Source organism: Mycteria americana, chromosome 2 (assembly GCF_035582795.1).
Source record: "Mycteria americana isolate JAX WOST 10 ecotype Jacksonville Zoo and Gardens chromosome 2, USCA_MyAme_1.0, whole genome shotgun sequence".
In the NCBI taxonomy this organism is placed as follows: domain Eukaryota; kingdom Metazoa; phylum Chordata; class Aves; order Ciconiiformes; family Ciconiidae; genus Mycteria; species Mycteria americana.
The window spans coordinates 76,096,345-76,123,772 of NC_134366.1; the positions used below are offsets into that span (position 1 = coordinate 76,096,345).

At 39.1% G+C, this 27,428-nt stretch overlaps 1 long non-coding RNA gene across 2 annotated transcripts in view; it reads left to right on the forward strand.

Moving 5' to 3' along the window:
- The window catches only part of LOC142405793 (uncharacterized), a 66,991-nt gene that overhangs the window by 3,888 nt on the left and 35,675 nt on the right, over window positions 1-27,428 (forward strand). The window contains exons 2-4 of one of the 2 annotated variants that reach the window (XR_012774338.1): window positions 1,797-1,903; window positions 4,352-4,473; window positions 25,422-25,660. This is a non-coding gene — a long non-coding RNA (uncharacterized LOC142405793). The remainder of the gene's footprint in view (window positions 1-1,796; window positions 1,904-4,351; window positions 4,474-25,421; window positions 25,661-27,428) is intronic. The other variant, XR_012774339.1, reaches the window with a different exon arrangement.

A 27,428-nucleotide genomic window follows, 5' to 3' on the forward strand; every position in this document is an offset into this window, starting at 1 on the left:
GATACAGTACTTGCTTTAATCTTGTGACATCATTATCACACATGCAGTGGGATAGGTGGGGAGAATTAAAAATGTGGGAGGGATGGCTTATGGTTAAACCGTAAGCATGGTTTAACAATCTCTATTTTTTGGTTTTGGGTGCAAATTTCATAGTTTTTTATTATTAAAGATCTGTAGAATATGATTAGAAGTTGACTAGTGGACATTATAGCTCTTGGACTCTATACATAGTTTATTTTTCTAGCTAGTTCTGTACTGATATAAAGCTTAAATGTCAGAAATACCTGAGATTAACTTTAATTCTAAAACTTTACTGCTACCATTTTAATTGATAAAGGCTAAAATGAAAGTGTGTATTAAGGTCTGATTCAGCATTTCTTGCAGGAATTCCACTGCATGCTGAAAAGAAAGGTTGGTATCTGTGGAAGAGTTTTATGTGCCCAAAGCTTCAGCAGGGTCACATGACATAACTGGAAACTAAATTTGAGTATTACATCATAAGAACTGTCTGTCATAGTGTCACTGATCCTGAGGCCTCATTACCGTTTCTAGCAGGTTCTAAGAGCTCCCTTTTTCAAATTAACCTTTATAGCTTCCTAATAAGAGTTAATTTCTGCTCTTACCTGTAATAACTCTTGGGGCTTTAGCGATGTAATAAAGTCTCTGCAGCTGACACAAAGCTTTTATGTTATGTGAATAGAGAATATCTTTTTATCTCAATAAAGCAAGTTGGTTTTGGGTTGGGGTTTTTTTTTGGCTTTTCCTGGAAACTAGCACAAGAAGATATGAACAGTAATCACTGCCAATCCTAGTGAGAACTGGAAGAATAATTTCTGTCCAACAAGTAAAAATATTCTTTATTCGGTTCACACAAGAACAGGTATGGGACTTAATCTCCAGGTTAGTATAGATTCAAAGCCCTGTTTTAGATGTTAACTTTTTAATGGACCACCTTTCTGACAGCATGAAAGAAAGGTATTTACAGTTCTATATTTAATATTTTTCTATGGAAAATTTGAAGATTGGCTTAGTCCAAACTAAAAGTTTGTATGTATAGTACCCTGCACTAAGATAATGATTAAAAAAATAGAATGGAGTTGGAATTGATGAGCCCACATAGGTGTGTTGTAAGTGAGACTTACCTGGAGTACAAAATAATCAAAGCATATGTTACTTCAGTTTCTCTGTTTCTATGAAAGAGACTTTGGAGGGTTGCACATCACAGTGATAGAGATAAGTAATGGTGAAATTCTGTGGTCCTCATCTCCCACTCTCCTTACATCGTATCTCGTGATTGAATGCATGATGAATTGCTGCCTTTCTGATCTGTAGGGAAAAAATGAGGGGGGGGGGGGAATTGGTGGCTTAGCAGAGTTACAAAGCTAAACAGATCCCTTCTGCAGGATCTTAATTGCTGAATCTGATATTGGGGAAGGGATGGGAGCACATACCTGGGGACAGACATTTCCAGGGACAGCCTATAGTTATACCTGACTGGATGTAGTGGGAAAACACATCCTGAAAGGAGTGACCATCTCAACATGGCTGCTGTTCCTCTCCTTTCCTGAAACCTACCCAGATTCAGTGGGACAACTTTGTATTTTCTTAATCTTCTGTCATGGCTGTGTTCAGTCATGGAGGTGGGAACAATAATTCTGCTGTCACCACTGAAGGTGGCAGAGCTTGAAAACTACTTAGAATGCAGGATATGGGCTGCTATCTTTCCTTTCCCCACATCCTCTTTTCTGCCTTTTCTTTATTCCTAGTCTTTTATATTTTTGCCTTTTTTAAAATAGTCAGTCCAGACCATCCCTTCCTCAGTGCTGCTGTTGTCAGTGAGACAAGCAAAGACAAAATGTTAAACCTGCTGCTGCTTGAAGCCTGTCAGGTGTAGTACTGCATGGTAAGATTGCGTGCTGTGGCTGTTTCTCCACCAGTGAGCTTGCAAATGAAAGTTGGGACTGAAACTGTATTTTCTACATTTAGTGAAGTTTTCTGTCTTTTTTTATGTGCTTTTGCTAAGAAAGTATTATTGGAGTAGATCAGCAATGGCTCCAGACTACTTCAGCTCTTTTTGTCTCTTCCCAAATTAGTTGAATTGACCTTATCTAAAAGACCACAAAACAGGATTTTCTTCTATCAAAATAACAACTAATAGGAAGGATACTTCAAAAATGAGGACATTACTTAAAACGTTATAATTTGGATTCTCTCAGTATCTTGAAACTTTTGTACAATTAAATTCTTCGAAGATAATACAACAGCTTCCTAAAAGAAAGCGAGGATCATAACTCCAGCTGCTGAATGTAGTTCAGAGTGTGCCGATTTTGAGAAAAGGACAAAACATGTAGTGAATTAGCCAGTTCCACTAGAGGGCACAGCTGTGTATAGAAAAACAAAATAGGGATATGCCTAGTATTCATTTCTCTGGAAGTGCATGTATCTTAAATGAGCAAAATATTACTGATAATGTATTAAGTACAATTCATGGCTTATTTCATCTCAGAAGGACACCTTAAAAACTGCTACTGGTCTGAATGGCATCAAGCTTAGTGTGTAGTGGCCACCTGGTATTTGACATAGTCACAGCATTGATTTCATAAGCTCCTTTCTCCTGGTTAAGCAGGGTGAGGAGATCTGTGTTACGCTGTTTCGCTTGTATTCTTATGGACAATGCAGGTGATCATCGGAAAAAAAGCAGAGACAAGAGCCTCACGTCCCTGCATCCTAGCAGAATACTAGGTTACGCTGTTTCCGACTCTTACATTGTCACTTCTGTTGAAATGATCTGAGGGGATGCACTTCGTAACAATTGATTTCAAAAGAAGCCATGCTGCTGTGCCTTTGAGAGGAGGATCCCATGGTCTTACAGACAGTAGCTGCCTATATCAGGCAGGTTTAGCCTGTTAATTAGAAGACATACTTGTGTAGACTGAATAGCTTGTATAACTAATCGTGACCCTGTTATCAAGAAAATTAAAAAGATGTATTAAGTATGAATGAATGCTGTACAATAATATTTGGAGTAGTACTAAGTAGTTACGTTGTGTCTGCATCTGCTATTTTTTGTTGTTCTTGTGTGTGATTTTACTAGAGTAGGCATTGTATCATATGATTAGATGTTCCCCTAGGCTGTAAAGCATAATTGGTTTGTTTGCTGAAAAAGTTGAGTGTTTTCCTTGTCATTGCAGTGCCAAAAAATGCTGGTGTTACTGTAGCTACACTTACAGGGTGTGTGTGTGGGAGAGAGAACTTTAGCAAAGCCTATGTCTTTTGGAGGTGTTCCTGGAGGGACTCCCCTTCTATTGCTGTATGCTGTGTCAGCACTAGGAGGCTCTACTGGTGTCTCTGTGCCGGTGTAAGTGAAGCAGCAGAAATGCTGTTTGCAGAGAAGGAACTGCAAAAATTCTAGGAAACTGCTGCAAGTGGATGGGATGTATCATGAAGCACAAGGGGGTTTTAGTCGAATAAAATACGCATTTCCCCAGTGCTTACTGCTCTATTTAAGTTGTGTATTACTTTCAATTTTCTATTAACGTGACCAATTTCTGCTCCCCTGGATGTCAGAAGCATGGTTTGAGGGAAGTGGAATGAGGCCCAGAGTGAGATTCTTGAAGGACAAGCATACCATGTGTCAGTTTTATTGATCAGAGGCAATTAGCTGAGCCAAACCCAATTAGGACACAGTTTTAGTTTGATACACACAGACATTAATCGCTCATTATCCAAGTGAACTCTAAAGGGAATTACAACAGACTAACAGAATAAAATGGCTGTCCCTTTGCTGTTAATGGAGGAGTTTTCTAGATTTGTATTTGGTACTAAACTGCTAATTTCACTGACTTCCTCTTACATTAAATCAGCTTTTGTTTTCTGGATTTTTTTCCATTAACAATATCTTAATCATCTGTCATTCTGGCCTTTCTGGTGACAAACATCATCCCATGAGTGAATTTAATTGCCTTTTTTTTACCGTTAGCTCCTCCCCTTGTTTGCTGCTCTTGCTTAAGGCAATTTTTGTTGAAGCCTTCTGGCTGACTGCCTAGCATTTGGCTAATAATTCTGTGCAATTGTCAACTTTATACTGTTTCAGTGTTTGAAATGGAATTCTCTTTCCTCAGTTTATATGGGTCTGCTGTTTACTAGTCCATTATGCATAGAATCTAATCCAGTTATGCTGTAAGTAGCTTGGAGACAGAGCTTTTTTTTTATCATCACGTTATGTTTTATTTATTGAGCATAATTCAGTTTGAATGAAATGAAATAGTCATAATGGTTCTTGTACTGTTGCAGAACTTTCTTATCACAGTGCATTTTGTCAGTTTGATTTATTTTATCTGTCTATTTACAGTTGTTGTGACAACCCAGAGTTCAGAGTTGCTTTACTAGCTACAGCAAAAGTACCTCATCCTCCTGGGAAGTACTCCATATCTCAAATTACATAGCTTCAGGATGGACCTGAGAATTGCACAGGTGAGTTTTGATTTAAAGTGTTGTATGCTCTCTCTCTCGCTCTCTCTCTCAATTTTCTTTTTTTTTTTTTTTTTTTATACTTTTCATTTGGAAAGTAGCTGTCATTGCTGGATATCAAGGTGCATTGCATAGACAAATATTGTTCATATGAAAAACACTGAGACAGAGAGGCCAAATGCTTATATTTAGGTGCCTGCAGTTAGGGAACTGGCTTTTGAGGTCATTAAAAGTGGTATGTGCCCATTCTGCCACATCTGAAAATAAGAGCACTTCAGTGCCAAATGGCACTGTGCACTGGCACTGTGTTTGCTCATTCTGGCCTGTATATCCCAGTACACAAAATGGAAAAAACTGGATTGGACCTGCTTGTTGATGATGTGCTGCTGCGAGATACAGTATTGGCTTCTGTAGGAACTCTTCATGGTCTGGACTCCAGGAATGAGAGAGAGTGAGGGTAATGTTATTCAGACCAAAACTCTGACATGGAATGCATGGGAGGCTTCATCAAAATGTCTGTATTAAACTGAGAAAGAGAAAATACATTGCCTTTAGAGATGCATCTGAAACCTTGCCTTTTCCCAGTGGCAGAGATAAACATTTGTGGCAGAGTAACAGAACTAGGTAAGGCTTGAAAATACTACTTTTTTCTCAGAAGAGTTGTAAATGTTATTCATAACCAGAAAACTTTCGTAGTATGTATACTTTTCTAAGATAGTCCCAGGCTTTCAAATGCTTTAAGAATATCATACATCCTTTCTCCTGGGAAAGGACAACAAAAATAAACCTAGACGGAGTGTTTCCAGCATTCCCTTACAACAAGGAATTTTATTTCTTTGAGAAATTAATTAAGTTCTTTCAGCGCAGTATATCAAACTTTGCTTCGATAATTCATGCATTCAACTTTTAACCCCCCAATCTTACATGTATGTTTACATAGCAATAATATCCATGTCTAGTAGCCAAATACCCACTTGTTTATATCATAGAGCAGTTCCGTGCCATTTTCGCAGCATGCCTCCAACAATTGTGTGATTAACTAAGAGTTTCAGCATGATCTTATTGTTTAGATTCATTCTGGACTCCAGCAGTGTGATAGGGAGATACAAGGACTATGAACTGCTCTCAGGTTTTAAACTAGAAACTTGTTTCAGTCCAAAGATATGTATTCAAGGTCTGGCTTTAAAAGTCTAGCTTAGAGTCCTTTGCTCTTCCATCTCTGAATCTCTGTTAGCTTCATAAAATATCAAGTTTTTATTTATTTGTTTGCTTAGGTATATCCTGAACCAGCAGCTTCAACTAGGAAATTATTTTTACTAAGCAATAAACAGACTTAAACACCGCTGTTTGTATTAGCACTGTCTGTACATGACAGTAATATTAAAGACTTTGCTCACATCTGCCTTGATGTTGCAAAGTCACCCTGTGTATTTAAACAATATGTTGAACAGGAAGAAAATATATTTTATTAATATCATTTCATATGATGGGTCCTGGTGGACATCAAGTTGAATGTGAGCCAGCAATGTGCCCTTGTAGCAAAGGAGGCTGCTGGTATCCTGGGCTGCACTAAGGGAGTGTTGCCAGCAGGTTGAAGGAGGTGATCCTTCCCCTCTGCTCAGCACTGGTGAGGCCACACCTGGAGTGCTGTGTCCAGTTCTGGGCTCCCCAGTACAAGGGAGGTATGGATGCACTGGAGAGAGTCCAGTGAAGGGCCACAAAGATTATGAAGGGACTGGAGCATCTCTCTTATGAGGAAAGGCTGAGAGAGCTGGGACTGTTTCACCTAGGGAAGAGAAGGTTCATGGGAGATTATCAATGTGTATAAATACCTGAGGGGAGGGTGTAAAGAAGACAGAGCCAAGCTCTTTTCAGTGATGCTCGGTGACAGGACCAGAGGCAATGGGCACAAACTGGGATACTAGAGGTTCCCTCTGAACAGGAAACACTTCTTCACTGTGACGGTGACTGAGCGCTGGCACAGGTTGCCGGGGAAGTTGTGGAGTCTCCCTCCTTGGAGACATTCAAAAGCCACATGGACATGGTCCAGGGCAACTGGCTCTAGGTGGCCCTGCTTGAGGAGGGGGGTTGGACCAGATGACCTCCAGAGGTCCCTGCCAACCTCAACCATTCTGTGATTTGGTGATGTCTGTATAATCTTACTTGCTTGGAATACCATATTAAGTTTTCAGCTTTATGACCATGATTTCATTTGTACTTCTTTTTTACTCATATGTATAACTTTTGGAAGTAGCCTGTACACTGAAGACACAGGTCCTTGAAAGTAGAGGTTGCCCCAGATTTTATGTGGAAGACTGAGCTAAAATGGTGATTCTTTGATTCTTACTGTAATAGCATTCTTACAGTAATACCTTTACTATGTTGCTTTAATCAGGCAGTGCTATGTTTTTTTGCTTCCGGTAAATCATCTGTCTCTAGGAGTAATTCAGTAATTTCAAATTAGTTCATTTGATACTGAGGGTTCTGAAAATGCTTTCAGAATATCAGTAAATGAAGACTCAAATACATACAAACATACAAGATTTTAAATATTCAGCAATTACTGATGGAATTGTTGTATAACTAGAAATCAGGTCTTGTCAAGGTTCTCAGCCTTAAATATTCATGTTAGTCCAAAGATTTGTTTCAGCATGACATTCCATGCTTTTTTTTCTATGAAGAGCCTAAATAAGACTAAGAAAAAAAGAATAATGTTGTATACATCGTATTTTATGTACGTAGGTATACATGTGTGTGCATGTATAAATTAATGTCATGACTGTAATACTTTCATTTTTGCAGTAGCAGAGGAAAATTTTAGCTATCTAATTTATACCAGACACTTAATTTTATTTTTCACAAAAGTTATTTGATTTTAAATAGACCATTCAGTGTCTTTGAATTGTCAGATAGGCTGAAGAACAGACATTGGGAGATGAAAAACAATCCAGCTTTATTTACTAAAATTTAGTGATTCTATTGAGTTCATATGAATTGAGTTTACGTACACATATTGATGATGCCATTAGTCCATTCTGTCATTACCAGAATAAGAATGCATCACCTACTTCCATTCATTCTCCTGTTTGAAAATCCTTTTCAACAGCTCTCACTTTAAATTTCCTTGGTACTATAAAGCGGAACAACTTGCTTTTCATTCCATTCACAAATGAAACATAGGCTCTTCTCTCTCCAGTAAAATGCATCTTATTATAAATAAATCATCACTTAAAGAAGTACAGACTAAAAGGCGGGAATCACTTGTGTTAAAGTACATAAACATCTTCTGCGTAAGAAATTCATACATTCCTTTATCCAAGGCAAAATCTACGGTTTTAAGATACCAAAGTAAGTTGTTCTGTGAACAGTGGAACTAATGAAGTTTTTAAAATTATTTGTTTCTCCCACATTCCTCAGTCCTTCCCATCCTCAGTGCTCAAGTACTTCTTCCAGCTCCTTCCCATGTCTTTTGCCAGTTTGGCTGAGAATGTGGCAACATATGCTGTTGCTGAAATAATCATGTGCTGATTGCCTGTTCACTATATCCATGGTGACTGGCCAACTGGCTGAACTGCAACTGGCTTTTCCTTAGTGGTAGCACTAATTTTGATCCATCTCTAGCAATTAGTTTTCACAAAATGTATAGGAATTTTGAGATCTGTGTATCTCTCTCTCTGAAGTCTGAAATGCTCAATGGACTCACAGGTTGAAGAAGGGGAGGCCTCACAGTACAGTTGCGTAAGTCTTGCTTCCTTGGGAAATCAGATTCAAAGTTACTGTCATACTGTACTTGCATCTCAGAAAAAAGAATCTGAAAGTCCATCAAAGTTAATAAAATTATGAGAACTATTAGTTCTAACTAAAATTACTCAGGGCAACAGAATGACTTTTAATTTTGTACTGTCATTAGAGGGAGAACCATTTGCAAAGTTTAGATGCCTATTGAAGTTAGTGAGGTTACATAAGTGTAACTAAATGAAATATGGTTTTAAAATACTATTATACTGTCTTTTCCAGAGCAAGTGAAAGATGAGTCCTGATGCAGCGAAGCAAAATACTCAAGTTATAAAATAACAGCTATATCTCTCCAAGGATTTTTGAAGTTGCATGAGGTTAAAAACATAGGTGGTGTATAGTCAGATCCACTGATATACAGGCACAAGGCAGGTTCTCCCATTTTTCTTAACAAAACTCTTCTCATTAAGGAACCCCTTTAGACCTGAAATGTCAAAGCAGTACATATTTCAGTCTAAGGCCAGCTTGCATCTAGAGTGCCTTTGCATACATAAGGCGTTATTATTATTTTTCCAGTACAGTATCTGTGTTGATTTCAAGGTGCTACATTCCAGACGTTGCAGAAGGAATTCTCTCTGCCTCAGTGACCTGAAGTCCAAAGCTCACAGGCTTCAGACACGGAAGTCTTCCTCATCTTCCCTGGAGCAGGGGAGCCATCTAGCAGAAATTCATCAGCCTGCAGAGTCTGACAGTTGAACAAGGTTCCTGCTGAGCAATTTCAGTTAATAGATGCATTCTTCCATCAATTATATTCTGTCAAATTGGCATTTATCATTTGAAACCTTTTTTTCAAGAAATTTTCTAGCCAGCTCTTGTAATTCGTTAATTTGCTTAGTTCTTGTGGTGCCTTCTTTTAAGAAATGAATGTTACATTTTCTTCTTTTCATACAGCATAGAGCTTGGTTGAGTTCATTCTACTTACCAACTGTTCAAGTTATTTGATATAAGAAACAGGATTCATAAACACTTGAACAAAACTACTTTACCATCTATGAACTGTAGCAGTTATCTGTGGTATACTGAAGCAGGACTCCTCGTTGATAGTGGGAAAATTATGACTCTTACCTAAAGAAGTCTGCTTTCATCAAAGCAATCTTGAGTTTAAGGTACAATAACTATTATGAAAGCTTTTCAGAGACACATGCAGAAATGATTGGAGCTGAAGTAACAGATGCCTGCTGATTTCTGGGATTGAAGAGTTTTAATCGTGTGTTTCTGAGGTGTGTTAACTGTAGCTAAGCACCAAACTCCTACCCAGCCACTCACTTACTCCCCCCTCCTCAGCAGGACAGGGGAGAAAATAGGAAGAACAACAGGCACAAGAAAGCTCATGGGTCAAGATAAAGGCAGGGGGGTTGCTTACCAGTTACTGTTGTGGGCAAAACAGACTCAACTTGGTGAAAATTAATTTAATTTCTTGCCAATTAAAATAGATTTGGGTAGTGAGAAACAAAGACAGACAAATGTTACAGCACCTTTCCTCCCCCTTTTCCCATGCTCAGCTTCACTCCTTTACACCCGACTCCTCTGTCCTGTCCCAGAGGGGCACAGGGGAGGATGGGGATGTGTGTTACAGTCAGTATACAGTGATTTTCTCTTTGCCATTCCTTCCTTCTCCCCCTTTTCCTCTGATCTGGCATGAATTCTCCAAAGGCTGCAGTTCCTGTCAGTAAAATCTTCTCCGACATGGGCTTTTCCACAGGGTGCTAGGAATATCTGCTCCAGCACCGCGGGACACCTCATCCTCCTTCTCTGACCGTGGTGTACCCTCTGCTGTTTATCACTGGTTCTGTTCCATCTTCCTGTACCTCTCCAGCATTTTTTGTGCTTTTTTAGCTATGTTTTCACTGAGGCACCACAAGCAACTTTGCTGATGGGTGCAGCTTTGACCTGTTGTGAATTTATTTTTGAGCCAGCTGGAAAAGGCTGCATCCAGCACAGGAGAGCCTCTCAGTTCTTCCCACAGAGACCACCCCTGCAACTCCCACTGCTGCCAAAGCCTTGCATTTACACCAAATATGGTTTCTTATTCTTTTCCTTCCTTTAGGACTAAAATACCAGTAATCATAACTGTATATAAGAATAATAATTGTATATCAGAATAATCTCAATATTATACATGGCATGGCCAGGACTCTTTGTAACAATAAAGGTAGTCACTCAGAACTGATATTCCCAGTTCCTGTTCTCCCTTTCTCTGTGGATAAAGACTTTGTATGATACTCCTTTTCAAAAGTGGGACCCAACCACAAGTTGTGGTCAGTTCCCAGCTCTACCAGTCATTTCCTTAGCAGGTTTAAAACCAACTGGTTTGTCACTATGTAAATGGTCCCTTTTCATCCCACAGACTCAAATGTGGAATTCTTTGAGGAGTTCAGGGAGATATACTGTCACAGACGCAGTCATAGCTCTCGCTTTCTTCAAGGGGAGCTATGATTGCAAAAAACCAGCAGAACAAGGCCTGCTTTTCATAGGCCTGATAAACTGTTCCAACCCACCTTGCTGTTGGACACTAATCAAATCCTGGTTTTGTACATGTACTGGGAGCTTATGTACTTTTAAACTTCTCAGCTCACTGCAGATTGCAGGCAAATGCTGTTGCCTTTCTGGGCACAGATGGGCTGTTCGATGTACCATTGCAGTGGTAGCACCTAACAGGCCACATGCTCTGGCCACCCAGGCATCCCCCTGTCACAATTAACATCCTGCTTATCTTGCTTAACACAAACAGAACAGTTGAAGAGGAACTTGAGGCTAGGTAGGTGGTGATTAACTAAACCTAAACTTTCTAACTAAATAAAGAACTTTCAATAAAGAGTTTGGAAATTGTGACTATTGTCCCTCTTTTTCTTTTAAGGCACTTTCAAAAAAAGCCAAAATCAGAACTGCCAGTGAGGTACTAACTACAAACACTCCAGGGAAATAGTTTTCAGATGTTATATGACACTGGGATTATCGTAAATAAACTGAACAAATGAAACACACTAGCTTTAGCTTTCAATGTAAATGACAATTGTTTAAAGTAGATGAACTACGAGATAAGGAATATTGAAAGCTGCAGCCTGCTATTACTAGCCATTTTCAGAATGGAAAACTTTATGGAAAAGGCTCCAATTTATCCAAAAGTTGTTGGATATTAGATTGTGCCTGACACTCAACCAGTATGAACTTTTACAGCTCTACTGTAAGTCAGCATTGTCTAGAAAAGATTAAGATCTGAGTGATTATTTCTAGCTAGCTGGAGTTTTTCTGCATTGGAAATTCTCAAAAATGGTCTGCACTAATGGCATTCTCATTAAATCATCTAATATAATGATATTAACAATAATGGAGTTGTTGGTGATTGGGGTAAATGAAGAAACATTCTCACTGGCATCCAAAACTAAATGATGCCCTCTTCTTTTGGAAACTGTGCAATTTGTAATGCCTATTTTTTTATCAAATTCATCTCTGCTAATAAGATCTATAATTATGAAGCAGGAAGGCATAACGAGATTTGCTGATTATAATGCAGGGAGCATAGATGAGTACTTCTAATTCCCTGGAGGATGAAGCTCTCTGGTGATGGCGCTAGCATGCTTAGGACTGCTAGACTGCTATTTCTGAACATCTTTATTTTGAAGGAATTGTGTTTGCAGGAGCTTAAATTATTAGTTTGGAATGCTCAGCAGCTTTTATTGTAGCTGCTGTTTGTTTTCTTTTTGGTATTAATTTCTGCCTCTAGCAGAAGTATCTCAATCTAGTAACAGAGACTGTGTGGAAAATCTGTGGAACAACTCTGCTTCTACGGCTGCAGTCTGTGGACCCAATCCTGCAAGAATTTAATAATGCAGAATTTAATAAACCACCAATTTGTTTCAACATGGTGGTTTATTTCGATAAGAAGGGCATTGCTACATCTCCTGATCTGGCGGGTGACCTGAGGCAAATTTTTCAGTTCTCTCTATCTTAATTTCTCTATGTGTAAAATTGAGATTATGTTACAGAGCTTCAGTCTCTCTTACTTAGGACTCCCAGAATGTGTCCCAGATGCTTTGAGTTGAGGACTGGGATAAACAGCAACATCTTGTATTTTGGATATTGTCCTCAGTTCTGAACTGAAGTCTAGCTGATGGGAAGTTGGCAACCTTCTTCTCTCACCCTGCTCCTTAAGGTAGATACCCCCTTCCAAATTCTCTTCCTGCCCATCTCCTTAGCAACATGCTAACATTCAAATAAAAATGTATCTGTAGCTTAGCTGAGGGTTGCTGTCTTTCCTGTTTGAAGCATTGCCTAATTTATTCTCTCTTCCTCCTTATTGCTATGTGGACGTCTTTGCAATTTAATGTTAAAAAAGTTGTCTATGGCGTTTTGAAGGGCTGACTGGTATGATGACAAACTAAAACAGATGGCTGTACTTGCTTAGTGGAAGATGCCAAGTATACAGCATGTGAAACTCCACAATCAGTGGACTTCTAAATAAGCAGAATTTTGAAAGGTTGGGGAGAGGTTAGTGTTATCAAACCCCACTAGGTAAGGTTGTGTTTCAGGGTAACAGATGAAAGAAAACAGGAATATAATGTACTTTCCATGTTTTAACTGTCACTACCTGCTAAAGTTAAAGGCAACTCCTCAGGTAGCTTCAAGAAAGCAGCCTCAAAGCAAGCAAACTCAGGAATTGGTGTTAAAGAAAAGAAAATACCTGGGACATTGCTTCTCTCTGTTCTAAAGGCACAGGGTAAAGTGCTTTCCTCTCCCAAGTGTGTTATCAATAGGACTATTGATTCCTGTGGGCTTAGCAGGTAGATACCAAAGGATCAATTAGTGTGGGACTTGTGGGACAGTTCAGAGCAGGGCCACACTGTGCCAGACATTGTGCAAAGGTGGTATAGTAGACTTTTTAGCTGATGATCTCACGCTCTAAACAGGAAACAAAAAGAAAGGATGAGAAGGAAGTAGTACAGTTTATTATAGGCCAAGATGTGGCTGCAGATGACATGAAATTTTTACAATACAGAGGGAATTTTTCAATTAATATTTCAGGTTAAATTATCCTAGGATGATTGTAAAAAGGAAGATGGGAGAGTGAAGAGAGAGAACAGAATTAGGAGTTGGGGGAAAAAAGATGAAGTTTGTGAAGTAAAGATATTACAAAGAAAGGATTTTGTTCAACCATTCAATATACAGGAATAACAATATCCAGAGCAGAAACTCTAGTGAAGAACATGACTTTCAGAATTCCCTACTGCAGCATCTCCTGAGGGTGTTTCCTATTTGCATCTGCCAACTGAGCAGGAGCTTGTACAGCTAAGTTTGAGAGAGGATAGGATCAGAAAAGAGAACATGACCATGATCCAGAATTATAAATACATTCCTAAAACAAAACAAAAGGACAAGCTCAGTCCCACAAGCAATTAGAGGAATAAGATGGAAAATAATTTAAAAAGTACTTCCTGTTTTGTATAAGATTAACAGAGGCATAAGGAGTTAACAGGGTTATTATAGTAGTTTTCTGTTAGTCCCATGCGGAGGCAAAGGCTGCAATATGATTGCATCTCTGATTACCCACTTGAAAATCCACAGAGGTAGAGTAAAAACTAGGCACAGACAAAATAAACACTATTAAACTAGGAGAAGAGCTGAAAAAGGACTTCATGTAGGGATTGGAAGAGCTCAGCTCTTCCAATTGGAAGAGCTTACTTTTTCTTTGTATGAGACATCCTTCCTGAACCCATGAATAAGCATGATTTAAAGGCAGGTATAGCAGTGTTTCAAAATCTTGGCCAATGTATTTACAGAGTAACCTTCATAGGGAGTTTGCCAACTTGAAATTTAGGCACTGCAAGAACATGTGCAGGTTTGGCGACTACACTTTTCTTCAAATCTCGCTGTGAATAGTGACCTTTAGACTTATATGTTCCGTAGTGATCGTGCCCCTGTACTCAGCACTGGTGAGGCCGCACCTCGAATACTGTGTTCAGTTTTGGGCCCCTCACTACAAGAGAGACATTGAGGTGCTGGAGCGTGTCCAGAGAAGGGCAAGGAAGCTGGTGAAGGGTCTGGAGCACAAGTCTTGTGAGGAGCGGCTGAGGGAACTGGGGTTGTTTAGCCTGGAGAAAAGGAGGCTGAGGGGAGACCTTAACGCTCTCTACAACTACCTGAAAGGAGGTTGTGGAGAGGTGGGGGTCGGTCTCTTCTCCCAGGTAACAAGTGATAGGACGAGAGGAAATGACCTCAAGTTGCGCCAGGGGAGGTTTAGACTGGATATTAGGAAATTTTACTTCGCTGAAAGGGTTATCAAGCAGTGGACCAGGCTGCCCAGGGAAGTGGTTGAGTCGCCATCCCTGGAGGTATTTAAAAGACGTTTAGATGAGGTGCTTAGGGATGTGGTATAGTGGTGGTCTTGGTAGTGTTAGGTTTACGGTTGGACTCAATGATCTTAAAGGTCTTTTCCAACCTATACGATTCTGTGATTCTGTATCATGTATTTTTCTCTCCCTGCTTTGTTGGAGTTGCAGAAAGAGAGCAAAGTGACTACCAAGGGAAAACAGAAAACACAACCTTACCCTTAGCACTCCAAATTTCATAAAATAAAATGTCCTAGAAGCTCTGTACACTTTCAAGGGTGAGTAATTTTACCCATGTTAATGTTCTCTTTTAGAAAGTTCAGAGAGTCTGTTTTTGCAAGAATAGGCAAGGGAATGATGCATATTTTTTTTTTCTTTACTAGCCTTTTAATATAGAGTTTATTCTAACTCATTTTTTCAGTCAATTTTCCCATTAACCTGAGGTACTTCAAGTGTTTGTGGAGACATGGATACTATCCACTCGTTTAATCTAGGCTAGTAATGTTTTGCTCTACACTACACCATTTGTAAAGAAAAAAAATGTAAAAGCCTACTGTAAACTGGACACTACTTTTAATATCAATAGAAAAAGAAAAAAAAAAAAAAAGATCTGAAATGAGTGTGATTTTTAAAGTTTTAAAATTACAGCTGGATATATTTTAACCTGCCAGGGTGGGATTCAGGTCTCTTTCTCTTGCAAGATTTTATCATCTTGTACAGATTTGTTTTGAAAAAAGAACAGGGAGTCATGTTCATGGAAATACTTCAGTGCTTGTGGCATTTCACTGATGTGTGAGCTGCAATGCAAAATTCCAAGCTGTGTAGGTTTACACGGCAATGAGAGAACTGAGCCGAGCTGAAAATAATTCCTTGGATCTTTCAGCCCTGTGAAGCAGAAGGACTAGAAATATGACGTCCTACTGAACTCTGTTACAAAGAGATTAGAAATATGATGTCCTGCTGAATTCTGTTACAAAGAGGCTGTGACAGTAACCATCAGGAAGAAGAGCTTTAAACAAAGCGCTAAAATAGTGAAACACCTATCCTGCACAGCACAGCATGAGGCAGAGGTACCTGACCTGGCTCTGAGCAGCTGCTGTGTTCCCTCAGAGTACAGGCAGGGAACAGCAATACAGGAATATTCCTAGTGTGCATTGGCCCAGGTGGAGCTGGGCGTTTAGAAAGCTTTACTGTGGCTACTTTCACCTCTCAATGGGTTATCTTTCTCTGCCATGACATTGTGTCGCGTGTACACAAATCCTAAGGAGAGCAGTTTTTCTGTACTGCAATTTCTCTTGGGGGAAGTAGTAAGAACGTGTGCAATCAGCTTGATTTTACTTCGAGTGTTTGCGAAGTCAATGTTTGTGTTTCAATTTAGCTGCTAAGTTGGGTTAAGAAAAGCCAAAATAGTGAGGACAAATCTTGTTTTAGGGATAAAAAAATTATCATTTTCTCATTCTAGTAAAAACATGCACACTGAAGTTTCTAGAAGTGAATAGTCACAGATACAAAGTTATTCTCCCCTTTGCAAAGTTCAGGAGTTTCAGGATTGCTTTGTATATTTAACAGTATTTTGAGTTAGGTCAGGTTTTTGCTTTTCTGTGGGTTGCGCACCAAAGAAATGACCTTTGAGTGGCTTCATACCAGTGGGCTATTTGTGCCACAAACCAGTATTATAGCTATCTGTGGATACATCAAAGGGGACGGGTTTGCTATTGCCAGTATGTTAGGGATTCCTTCCTTTTAACTACCTCTTCCTCCCTGCCCTCCATCTAGTTTTTTCTTCAATTATTGTGACCTGATTTTAATACATTTCTTTCTAGAGGGTGCATTCATTTATCCAGGTTTCATCACTAGAGGCTGTTGTTAAACATGATATTAAAGCCTTTAACACAAAAGATTCTGTGTGTCTTCAAAACTGCAAGATGTTTGACATACAAGGATGAGGGAAATCATAGCACATCTTTTAGAGAGGAGTAGATACGAGGAAGTCTGCCCATGGTAGAACCAGTTTGGGAAGTGATGTTGGAATATTTTGGCACTTCTAAGTCTCCCATTTATTCTCCCTTTCACCAGCCATTCTACTAACTTTTAGAGCTGGGGAAAGCATGGGAAAAGTTTTTGAAACAAACACAGCATCACAGGAAAAAAATGGCTCAAATCTCTTAAGAGGATTCTTTAGACAAGAGAATTTCTGTTGGTGGAAGCTCGTGAATGCACACAGCCATCTTTATGGAATATGCCGCTGAATAACAGCTACGTTAATTGAGCTAAATCATGTTTTGTTAATATCCATATCAGTAGGGATAGAGTACTACATCCAAAGACTGAAAGTGTTTACTGAGAACTGATTATTCTCCTTTTTACAAGAAAAATACATTTCTTTTATAATAAGATACAAATCCTGATTTTCATGGGTTTGTTCCATCTTTTATTTTATTGCATTTTACAAAATTGTCCAGATTTTCTTATAGATTAAGATTCCATGCATCATTTTCTGCATAATCTGGTTCTACTCAGCTAGCTTTGACTCTGTGTCAGAATTTTCTGACAAAATATTACATGTCAAAGAACTTTCAAGAGTCAGGAGACTAAGATGTTTTGTAATCTCTTCATGTGTGGAAAATGTATTTGATGAAATCAAATAGAGCTACTTTTTGAAACATAAATTCTTTTTAGCCCAAGTAAAAGTTTCACCATCTGTTACAGCTTCATAAAATTCCCATAAAATATCCATGATGACAAATGACTTCATGTATATAATGGACTTGTGATTTCTCTCTCTGAACTTGTCTTTTTGCAGCTCCTAAATGAATTACTAAGCTTGCTGCAAAGTAAAGTGGTAGTGCAATGTCAATTCAAAAAATCCCAGTTAGGTGCACCTTTTTGTAAGTGACATTAGTCTTTAAAATGCAATACAGCTAGCACTACAATTTTTTAAATTACTTCCCCTCTGTAGGGGCTTATTAACTAATTATATATTAATATTAGCAGGATGATCAAGTTTTATGTAGCTTTCTAGCTTCCTGAAGATATATTTGATTGACATAATTGGGCTTTTAGTTATAGAACAGCATCTGATTCCCATCTCAATTATGTCAGCGTAAATCCAGAGAATGTTTTTCAGTTTAGACTCTGGCCTATGAAAATGGTCCATAATCTAGAGGCCCTGTAATGTTTGATTTTAGTCCAGAACATGTAAGAGCTTTTACTATTATTACTATTATTAATGTGTGAAAGGCACTTATTATTGTTATGAAGTAAAAGGAAAACAAGAAGAGGAATGGAGAAAAACATCATTGGCTTTTTAGAGGTTTAAAATACTGTACAAGGTATTATACTAAGGAGTAGTATGGGAAGGAAGGTATGGGGAAAAACACAACTATATTTTTTTTTTCAAAGTTGTTTTATCAGTACATGTACACTGAAGCAATGTTTTAATGTATTTCTACCTTCCTTTTCCCTCATTGAAACCCATAATTTTTAGAGTGAGAGATCCATCTGGCAAGAACGCATATTTAACATTAAGCAAAAAATGGAGATAGAATAAAAAACAGTATCACGATCAGCAAGTTCATTCTGGTAGCTTACTTCCTACATCAGTCCTTAGAGAATACCTTTACAAGAATTAGTCCTATGTCCGGATGCTGTTGCATTTTAATTCAGTTTAACATGCCAATTCAAATGCCCTTTAACAACACTTACTGTATTTATAAGACAGTTTGGTCTCTTTGAGGTTTTCCCTATGTATACTAATTTGATACATTGGCTGAAAGCTTCATTTATTTCAGAAACTAAAAAATGGCTGCAATCCTCAATTTATTTTTGGAAAAGTACTTGTTTGATGATTTCAGAAAAGGCATTTCTCCTGTCTTCTTGCCAGAGGCAGGCAAAGTTTATGCAAATGACAATTTGAATGCCGGCTGTGAGTTAATAACAGGGGGGTGGTCTCAACTTAGAGCAAAATAACTGGAGGGCATTAGAAATATAACAATCTACAAAAAAGAAAATGCCAGTTATTACCATGTTCTTGCCTGAAGAACTTAAGTGCCATTAATATTTTATAGATAGAATTATTCTCCATTCTGCCTATCATAATTGGAAACCACAAACAAATCTCAACAATCCAACAATTATGTATTTAAATCAATAAGCTGACTTTTGCTTTGGGTTCTAGACAATGCTTCCCACCTGGCATATAATCATCTTCAGACACTATATGTCTGTCTGTCTCAGGCAGTCCATCTGAGTCACAAAAAAAATGAAGCAAAATCAAAGTGTCACATACAGGCCTTTACCAAAGTGCCTGCTAGGGCAGCTTTTTCTAAGTTTGGCTTTGTGCTGCACAGGAAGTCATGTATGTGTTTTTCCCACGATTGTAGAATTGTATTAATGACCCAATTCTGAAGTTCTCGTTAGGTGTCAATGACTAAAGTAGAGTTTTACCTAAAGACTGAACAAGATCTTTGTTACTTAGTCAAATGTCAAATGTTAAATGTTAAAATGCAGTTAGCTGAACTGCCAGAGTAACCAGCCATAACTTAGCTATGCTGGAAAATTATTTTAAAGTCTTCCTAATGTTTTTGTCCTCTCTCCTTAAAATCAGCACAAAGTAAAGTTTCTGCAAATACCCACTCTCTTCAACAACATAACTAAGCAAGAATTAATTAAGGATAATTAGGCCAACATGAGGCATGGTGGAAACACACGTTCACCAATTAGAAAATGAACCTTAACTCAGGTATCTGGTATCTGCTTGCTGACAGGAATAGAGAGAACTCATAAACGTATAACTAATAATCTTTGTAGCATCACAAAGTATCACCATGTTACTGTGATCAGATGTCACATGGTTGTATGTCTTCTTGAAGAATATAAAGTATAGTTTTTTCTAAACTAAGTAGCACAAGACAATATCACTCCTCATTCCAGAGAGAATAATGGCATTAAAGCGGACTGCTTTATTGAGATGTTATTACGCAACAGTTGTTTATGTCTGTTTCCATGAAGAAAAAAGCTTGGAAAAACTCTGGGAACAAAGGTATAGTACATTGCACAAGAACTGCTTCATTATTTCTCAGTGCCAGTTTGCACACTCCCAGTTGGTCTGATCATTTTCTGGCCTTATCAACAAAGGAGCAGAACTACAAAACATTTCCGCATCAGCTGCAATTAATGGAGAGGAAGCCCGAATCCTGTCTTTGCTTTCTGAGTCAAATTCGAGGTCGTACATAAAGTTTGCAAGTTATTTGTAGGTGGATAGGGAGCTGTAGGTTATGTGGTAGTAGAGCAGCACAGATTTCTCTTTCAACTTTATTATGCACTATTATGTGCTTGCATCACAGGTTCTCAGAATGCCTGCAGTTCTTATACTTTTAGGTGTTGAATGATGTAGATCGTGCTAGCTGACTGATCTCATAGTCATGGGATTATTTATCTTCAAAATCTATTTATTAGATTTTTAATGGAATGGAACTGAATGGAACTAAGTTGAACAACTGCAGCTTTTTCTGAAGAGCCTACATAATCAGGCAAATAAAACATCATATTCAAATTACTGAAGACTCTGCCCAGACCCAACCATTCTCATCATGAGGACATGAAAGCTGCCCAAAAGCATCAAACAGATCCATTTCTGAGTCACGCTTCCTTGAGATTTCCAAATGAACAGTGAAATATACTTATCTAGTGTCAAAAATAGCTCCAACAAACTACTTCAACAAAATAATGCAGGAAAATAATTCCCCACAGTTATAGTAATGTCAAACAGAACTGGAGACAACTTTGCATTGGAGCCTAAGTCTTCTGAGTCCCAAACTTTTCTTAATCTTACCTTTCCACTCCCCTGTTCTCTCTCCCATTCAAGAAGGTAAACAGCTTTGGTGGTTCACGTCCCAGAGCTCTAAGACAGAGATTTCCCTTGGAGTCTGTGCAAGAATTAATCAGAGAATGAAAGACACTTTCACATTTACTTGTTGTATATCCAAGCAAGGGCCTAAGTATCTGGTACCTGAACTAGTTAATTCAGAAATAGCTTGAGTATGCATGGCAGAAAATTGCACTTTATGAAGATACCCGAATTGTTATGAAAATAACATCTTTCTAGGGAGTTCAGGAATTCAGTTATGTGTGGATACTCCAGAAGTAAATGGTAAGTAAGGAAGCTCAAGGATGCAGTCTAGGAACGCACCTTGTACCTTCCAGACATTAATGAGCATTGGTCCTTGGAACCAGGTTAGAGATAAACCACAGTAGTAAACTCCAGATACTGCAGGGTATCAGGTCTCAGCACCCACCATTTGGCTGTTTAGATCTGCTCCTATTGCACCTCACTATTTGCTAATGTACCAGCTAATGTGCAGGGTACTAGCCACTTAGTACCAGCTTTAGGAAGAAAGAGGCTTGTGGACAGCAGTATGAGAGAAAACCTGCAATCATGCATAGTGCTGTAGGGCGGGAGTTGTAATAATGGCTTCCCAGTATTACATTGCCAGTGGAACTGTCAGAGAAACATCAACTGACTGAAGTGAATGCAAAAACTGGACTGCATTTTTTTTTGTTTGCTCCATTTATTCTTAGCTGCTGTTTTTGTGAATTACGGCATGGATTATTTTGTCCAAATGCAAATTGTTCTATTATTTCCTGTGATCAAGCAGCTCACTGAACCCTTTTATTATGTATGGTTACAGATTTTGTTGTGAAGTTCTTTTAGGGTAATATCACAATAATCATGCAATATGGGCTCCCTCTAATGCTGTGCTTGCTTGTGTCCTAAATGTCCACACATAATAGCCTATGCGTGGCTGTAATAATAACAAAGTCCCTTGTTATGAGATATTGCGCTTGTTTTTCCCACCTTGAGCTTTACTCCCTTCCTTTTCCACACACCCTGCATAAAACACTGTGGGTTTTTTTTTCAGCATGTGTCTGTAGAATTCTCTCTTTTTTCCCCCAAGACTGAGCTCTGCAGCAATAAAATTTCCAGGATCTTGTGGGTCTTTTCTTCAGTGTAATTTGTTTGCCATGTAACCTAAATAATGTTCCTGATGTGCTTTCAGAAATCTGAGCGTGCATTTTTATGTTCACTTTAGGGGAGCCAAGAGCATAGCTCCAAGGTTTCAAGAAAATTTGGATTCAGGTTTTATGTGACTGATTTTTCTTTCAGTTGAGGTATTCCTAATTTCACAGAGCAGAGAATCAGGTCTTGAAGCTAGGGACTGATTCTAAATACGATGGCTTTATGTTGCATTAAACATAAAAGATATATAGTAAATACTGCACCAAAGTGCTAAAGTTTCAGGATAGAACTGCAATGCAGAATAAGCGTGGTGTATATTCTTTCCATGTGTTTTTTGTTTTATGTCTGCTTTTTGTTTGTGATAAAACAATTGCTGCATTTTCAGCTAATATGATCTAAAAAATCTCTTTCTTGACCAAAATGTGTACTGCTCTTCTTAATTGCATAGACAATAGCTGAGAGCACATCTCCTTTGCACAAGCAAATTACGTAGCAGTGGGCTTAGCCTTCATTTATGTAGATGCCAACTTATACCACTCTGACAATGTTAAGGGTCTTACTATAATTTAAGCAAATTAGAGTATGCAAATTCTGGTCTGTGCAGGTGTAGTGACCATTATACACATAAATTAGCTGTCCTAATACACTTTGTTGATGTCATCACCATTGCCTATTAAAATAAAGCCTTATGTGTCTTCTGCTAAAGAATTTGTATTGTTTTGTCATTAAAAGAAAGGAACACTAGAGAAATATCTGCACCTAATTTTCAGTGGTCTTTTATCTAACTGCTGCTTTGATTCTTTTATATCACTGTTTCTCAGAATCAGTTTTCTTCATAGCACCTGGACTTTTAATGCTGATAAGAAAGCACTAGGACTGCACTAGCCATTTCACAGTCAGGTGATTATTTCTCACTGTCAAGATGTCTGGGAGAAATGGCATCTTGTATTGAAAGGAGTATCTAGTGTGAATTTCTTGATATAGCTATTACAGCATGGGAATATGTCTTTCAGAAACTCTTACATTTCTCAGTAATATGGGATGGTCTTTAAGAATCATGTGCTTGCATCTTGTGAATATACCAGTTTCCATTTGTAAAGTTGCCAGTGGTACTTTTGGCAGCTTTTGGCAGCTCTGCTGACACCTCTGTCAGAGCATGAAGCTATGTTCTCTTGTACCTCCTCTTTCCAGCGTCCTGTATCTGTCCTGTAAATGGAGGCTACCCCAAGCATCTTTCCCCCCCTCCCTGCTCGGAGCAGGGGTCACCTGGCTTCCCCAGCACCACCACGCCTTGGTCATTCCCTATGCATGACCCTTTATAAGCCAGTTTCCCCCCCTTTCTTCTCTGACCTTTCTAACCATGAAGTAAACCATCCAGTAAGCTTTCACAAGCAACTTTTTAAGTCCGAGTTGAAGTTTGGTCTCGGGTAATGAGTTATCTCAAGCATCTCCCTATGCTCAACACAGCAGGTGTGTGTATATGTTGTGGCAGAAAGATGCTCCTTCAGTGACTTCCAGGTATTAGATGCCACACATGAAGTTATTCAGCACTCAGCACCTATGGATGTATCCTGTATGTTAAAAGATTTCATGGGCAGTTATCAGCAGCAGTTACTGTCAGCTACTGTTAAACAACAAAAAACTTGTTATGGTGAAAGCATCCTCCAGGAATTTGTATATATCTGGTGACTGGTACTGAGTCAAAACAGTCACATCTGTTATTGTTCATTGGGATGCGAGGTGTCTCCCTAAAGAAACATAATTTAAGATGAAATATAGTAACCTAACGAAACTCCAGCAGTGTTTGTTTTTCAACAAATTCTTGCATATTAGGATTAGAAGCAATGTGTTTCAATATGTAGTGTCCTGAAAGCGTATTGCCAATTTGCTGATAAAGCCAATGATTCAAATTCTGTACTGACAGTAAACATGGAAACTGAAATAATTTAGGTGTTGGAAGTCTCGTATATGGCACTGTCATAATAAAGATAAGAGTCTTCTGGTGTGAGTGGAAATCACCTATGGAGACAAGGATAGTACCAACCTTGCCTGGCAAGCAATAAATACAGAAACGTTGAAGTTGCCAGGGACATCTGGAGGTCATCTGGTCCAACCCCCTGCTCAAGCAGGACTGCCCAGAGCTGGTTGCCCAGGACCATGCCCACACGGCTTTTGAATATCTCCAAGGAAGGAGACACCACAACCTCTCTGGGCAACCTGTGCCAGTGCTCAGTCACTTGCACAATGAAAAAGTGTTTCCTGATGTTCAGAGGGAACCTCCTGTGTTTCAGTTTGTGCCCATTGCCTCTGGTCCTGTCACCGGGCCACCACTGAAAAGAGCCTGGCTCTGTCTTCTTTACACCCTCCCTTCAGGTATTTATACACATTGGCAGGATCTCCCATGAACCTTCTCTTCCCTAGGTGAAACAGTCCCAGCTCTCTCAGCCTTTCTTCATAGGAGAGATTCTCCAGTCCATCATCTTTGTGGCCCTTCACTGGACTCTCTCGTGTATGTCCATATCTCTCTTGTACTGGGGAGCCCAGAACTGGACACAGTACTCCAGGTGTGGCCTCACCAGTGCTCAGCAGAGGGGAAGGATCACCTCCCTTGACTTGCTGGCAATACTTCAATACTTTGTCTAATGCAGCCCACGATACCATCAGCCTTCTGTGCCACAAGGGCACATCGCTGGCTCACATTCAACTTGGTGTCCACCAGGACCCTTCAGGTCCTTTTCTGCCAAGCTGGGTGGGGCCCCAGCATATACTGGTGCATGGGGTTGTTCCTCCCCCGGTGCAGGACTTGGCACTTCCCCTTGTCGAACTTCGTGAGGTTGATGTCAGCCCATTTCTCCAGCCTGTCAAGGTCGTGCCTGATGGCAGCATGACCCTCTGGTGTATCAGCCACTCCTCCCACTTTGGTGTCATCAGCAAACTTGCTGAGGGTACACTCTGCCTCATCATCCAGATTATTAATGAAGATATTAAACAGGACTGGACCCTGTATGACCCCTGTATGACCACTAATTACTGGCCTGCAACTGGACTTTGTGCCACTGATCACCAGCCTCTAGAATCGGGATGTCTCATTAAAAAAACCCTTTTAAATACTTACAAAAAAATCAGCTCTGTGGACACAGTTCCAAATGCTTTCTTGAAACACAGGAGAAAATTTCTCTTTTTAAAGTCATGATTTTTGTAGCTTTGACTTGTAACTTTTGGCAATGTGGAGATGGCACCCAATTAAACCTCTGTCCTACCAGATGAGCCATATTGCCACAAAACCTCTGCTTGCCATTTATGGGCCTTTGTATTCTAGCAGCAATGTGTTTCCAATTTTTCCCCCATGTACAAATGCCCTTCATGCCCTTTGAAGGTTTTTGTATAGCCTCCCAAGGAATATCCTTTGGGCAAACCTGTTAAATTCAACAACAGTTACCCTGTAGTAACACAAATCAGCAGAAAAATTGCAACAGTTGCATTAAGAGGAAACTAATTGTTTAATAAATTTTAAAAAAGGTATTTTTTTCATGTATAATATGAACCTTCATTCAGTAAATCAGTACATGATATTTGTGGTTCTACCTAGTGCATCAAAGCCTCTTTTTCCCCTTCCTGGGTAATTGCAGGAAAATAGCCACCTCTGTGAAACAGGCCAAATGCACATCCCTGTAGTCAGTCTAGTTTCCTAAGGGTAAAACCTATTTCATCCTAATGACTTCAGCAAGTGTATTTCTGCTGAAGAACTGGAAAATGTTCTTTCCTCTCAACTAGCAGAACAAAATAACTCTTTCTGATGTCTGTAATTCCAGCTGCTCTCATCACCAATCCATTTAGAAAAGGAATCCTGCATCTGTGATGGTGGATTAAATTCTTTTGTCTGTGCCGTGACTTTGAGGCAGACTTGTGCTTCCAAATTATCTAAGTGCTGTTACAAATGCCACACTACTCACACAGCCCTGCTGGAGAGGACCTGTGTTCCTGAACAGCCTTATTTGCCATTCTGGGTTTGTGAGTGAGAAACGCGGTGATTCACAGCAGCTGCTATAGAGTGAGTATGGATTATTGTCAGAATCGTTACAATATTAGATATTTTAAAGTCTTTTTTTTTTTTTCCAGAAGATGTGAAGAATTTGGGGAATTATTGTATTTTATTTTCCACAGAGTATGTTTCAGCACTGGTTTGACAAAGCATATCGGGCATACCTGTATACATGGGCTTCTGGCCCCAGCTTCCTTGTGGAATAACTCATACCAGTTTATTTATGTGTCTTGATTTTCTGCTCTTTGTGGATCATTTATATAATACTATGGTGTTTGACATGTATAGCAGTTTTCCTTCTCCTGTTAAATTGAGGTTAACAGTACTACCATTTATGCTGTAAATTATAGTCCCTTCTGTAGCATTTTTGTGTATCCAGAACAGATGGGAGCTTGCTTTCAAAACTCTTACAAATTGTTTGTTTACATTATATTGCTATCCCTTTATCTCAGTAATAGTAGTACTTCCAGAATTTCATTTTTGTGCTGCAGACTGTTTCCACCCCTCCTCCCTCTTTTTCTGAGAAATTGTCATGCTGAGATGGATAGTCTGGAGGTCCGTCTAAAAATACAGGAAAGGAATACTGTACCATTCTGAAAGAGTATTTGAGAATCTCCAGGGTTTTTTTTCCAGTGACTAGGAACTTGTGGTTGTATAACATGTATAGATACATGCACTTGGTATGACCCATTGCTATAGGACTAGGACCACGTTGTTCTTATTTCTCCTTTACTGTTGTTTCATAGCTTTCTTCCCCCATTCTGTTAGGAGTGTGGTTTAATGAATCCATCCTGAGGACAGGGACATTCTCTGCCTGCTCTGCATTCACTCATTTATTCCTATGACCCAAGTACAAATGGCTAGAAATAGTGAAGTAGAAAATTCTCAGCCAATAAAAAATCAGAGGAAGTGCAATGACATTTCACAAGTACCTTCTGATCTAAATATTAGAAGATTGTTTGCATTCCCTGTTTTTGACTTCCTCCTTGTGTCAATGAGCGGTTATTTGGAGGACCATGGGCTGATGTCCTCCCATATCAGTTTTGTTTTCCTGTGTGGAAATCCCTGCCATCTTTGTCCATATGCATGCTTTCCTATTCTTACACTCAATTCTAGTTCCTGCCATAAGGAGATGGAGAGAAAGCTTACATCTCACTTGCCATTCACAACATGGATATTAGAAAGAAGGTCATTAGACAAGATGAAGAGAGCGCTTGCAAAAAGTAGTCCATGACCGACAACTTTCCCTAATCTAAAATATATTTGGAAGGATTCTGAAGGGTGGAGAGAAAAAAGAGAAAAGTGTCTCATCATTTTCCAACCTCTCTAGCCATTGGATTTTTATAGGTCCCAAAAGCCGGGAAAGTCAGCAATACATAACTGGTTGCCTGCAGAAAATTCAACAATCACGTAATTGTTTTGCATTCTGGAAACAAAGCCATGAAAAACAAGTTCCTTCCTAAAGAGTTCCAGCTCTCTTCATAAACACGTATTTCATCCAAATAAACCAAACTACCCTGAAATGCCTGCTCGCATATGATGTATTGTGTTATAACATGATAAAATGGCAAGCAGAGGGAAAAACACATGATGGCGTGAATGATAATGACCCCTGCTGGGTCTTCATAGAGATGAACCTGCATAGTGGTATGTCTGTCTCTGTTGAGCTCTTCCAGCTGCTGAACCGTCCATGTTTCTCAGCATCCATAATGTCCACAGATACTCTCTGTGAGCCACACCTCTCCCATCAGCGATCCTGAATCATGCTTCTCTGGAG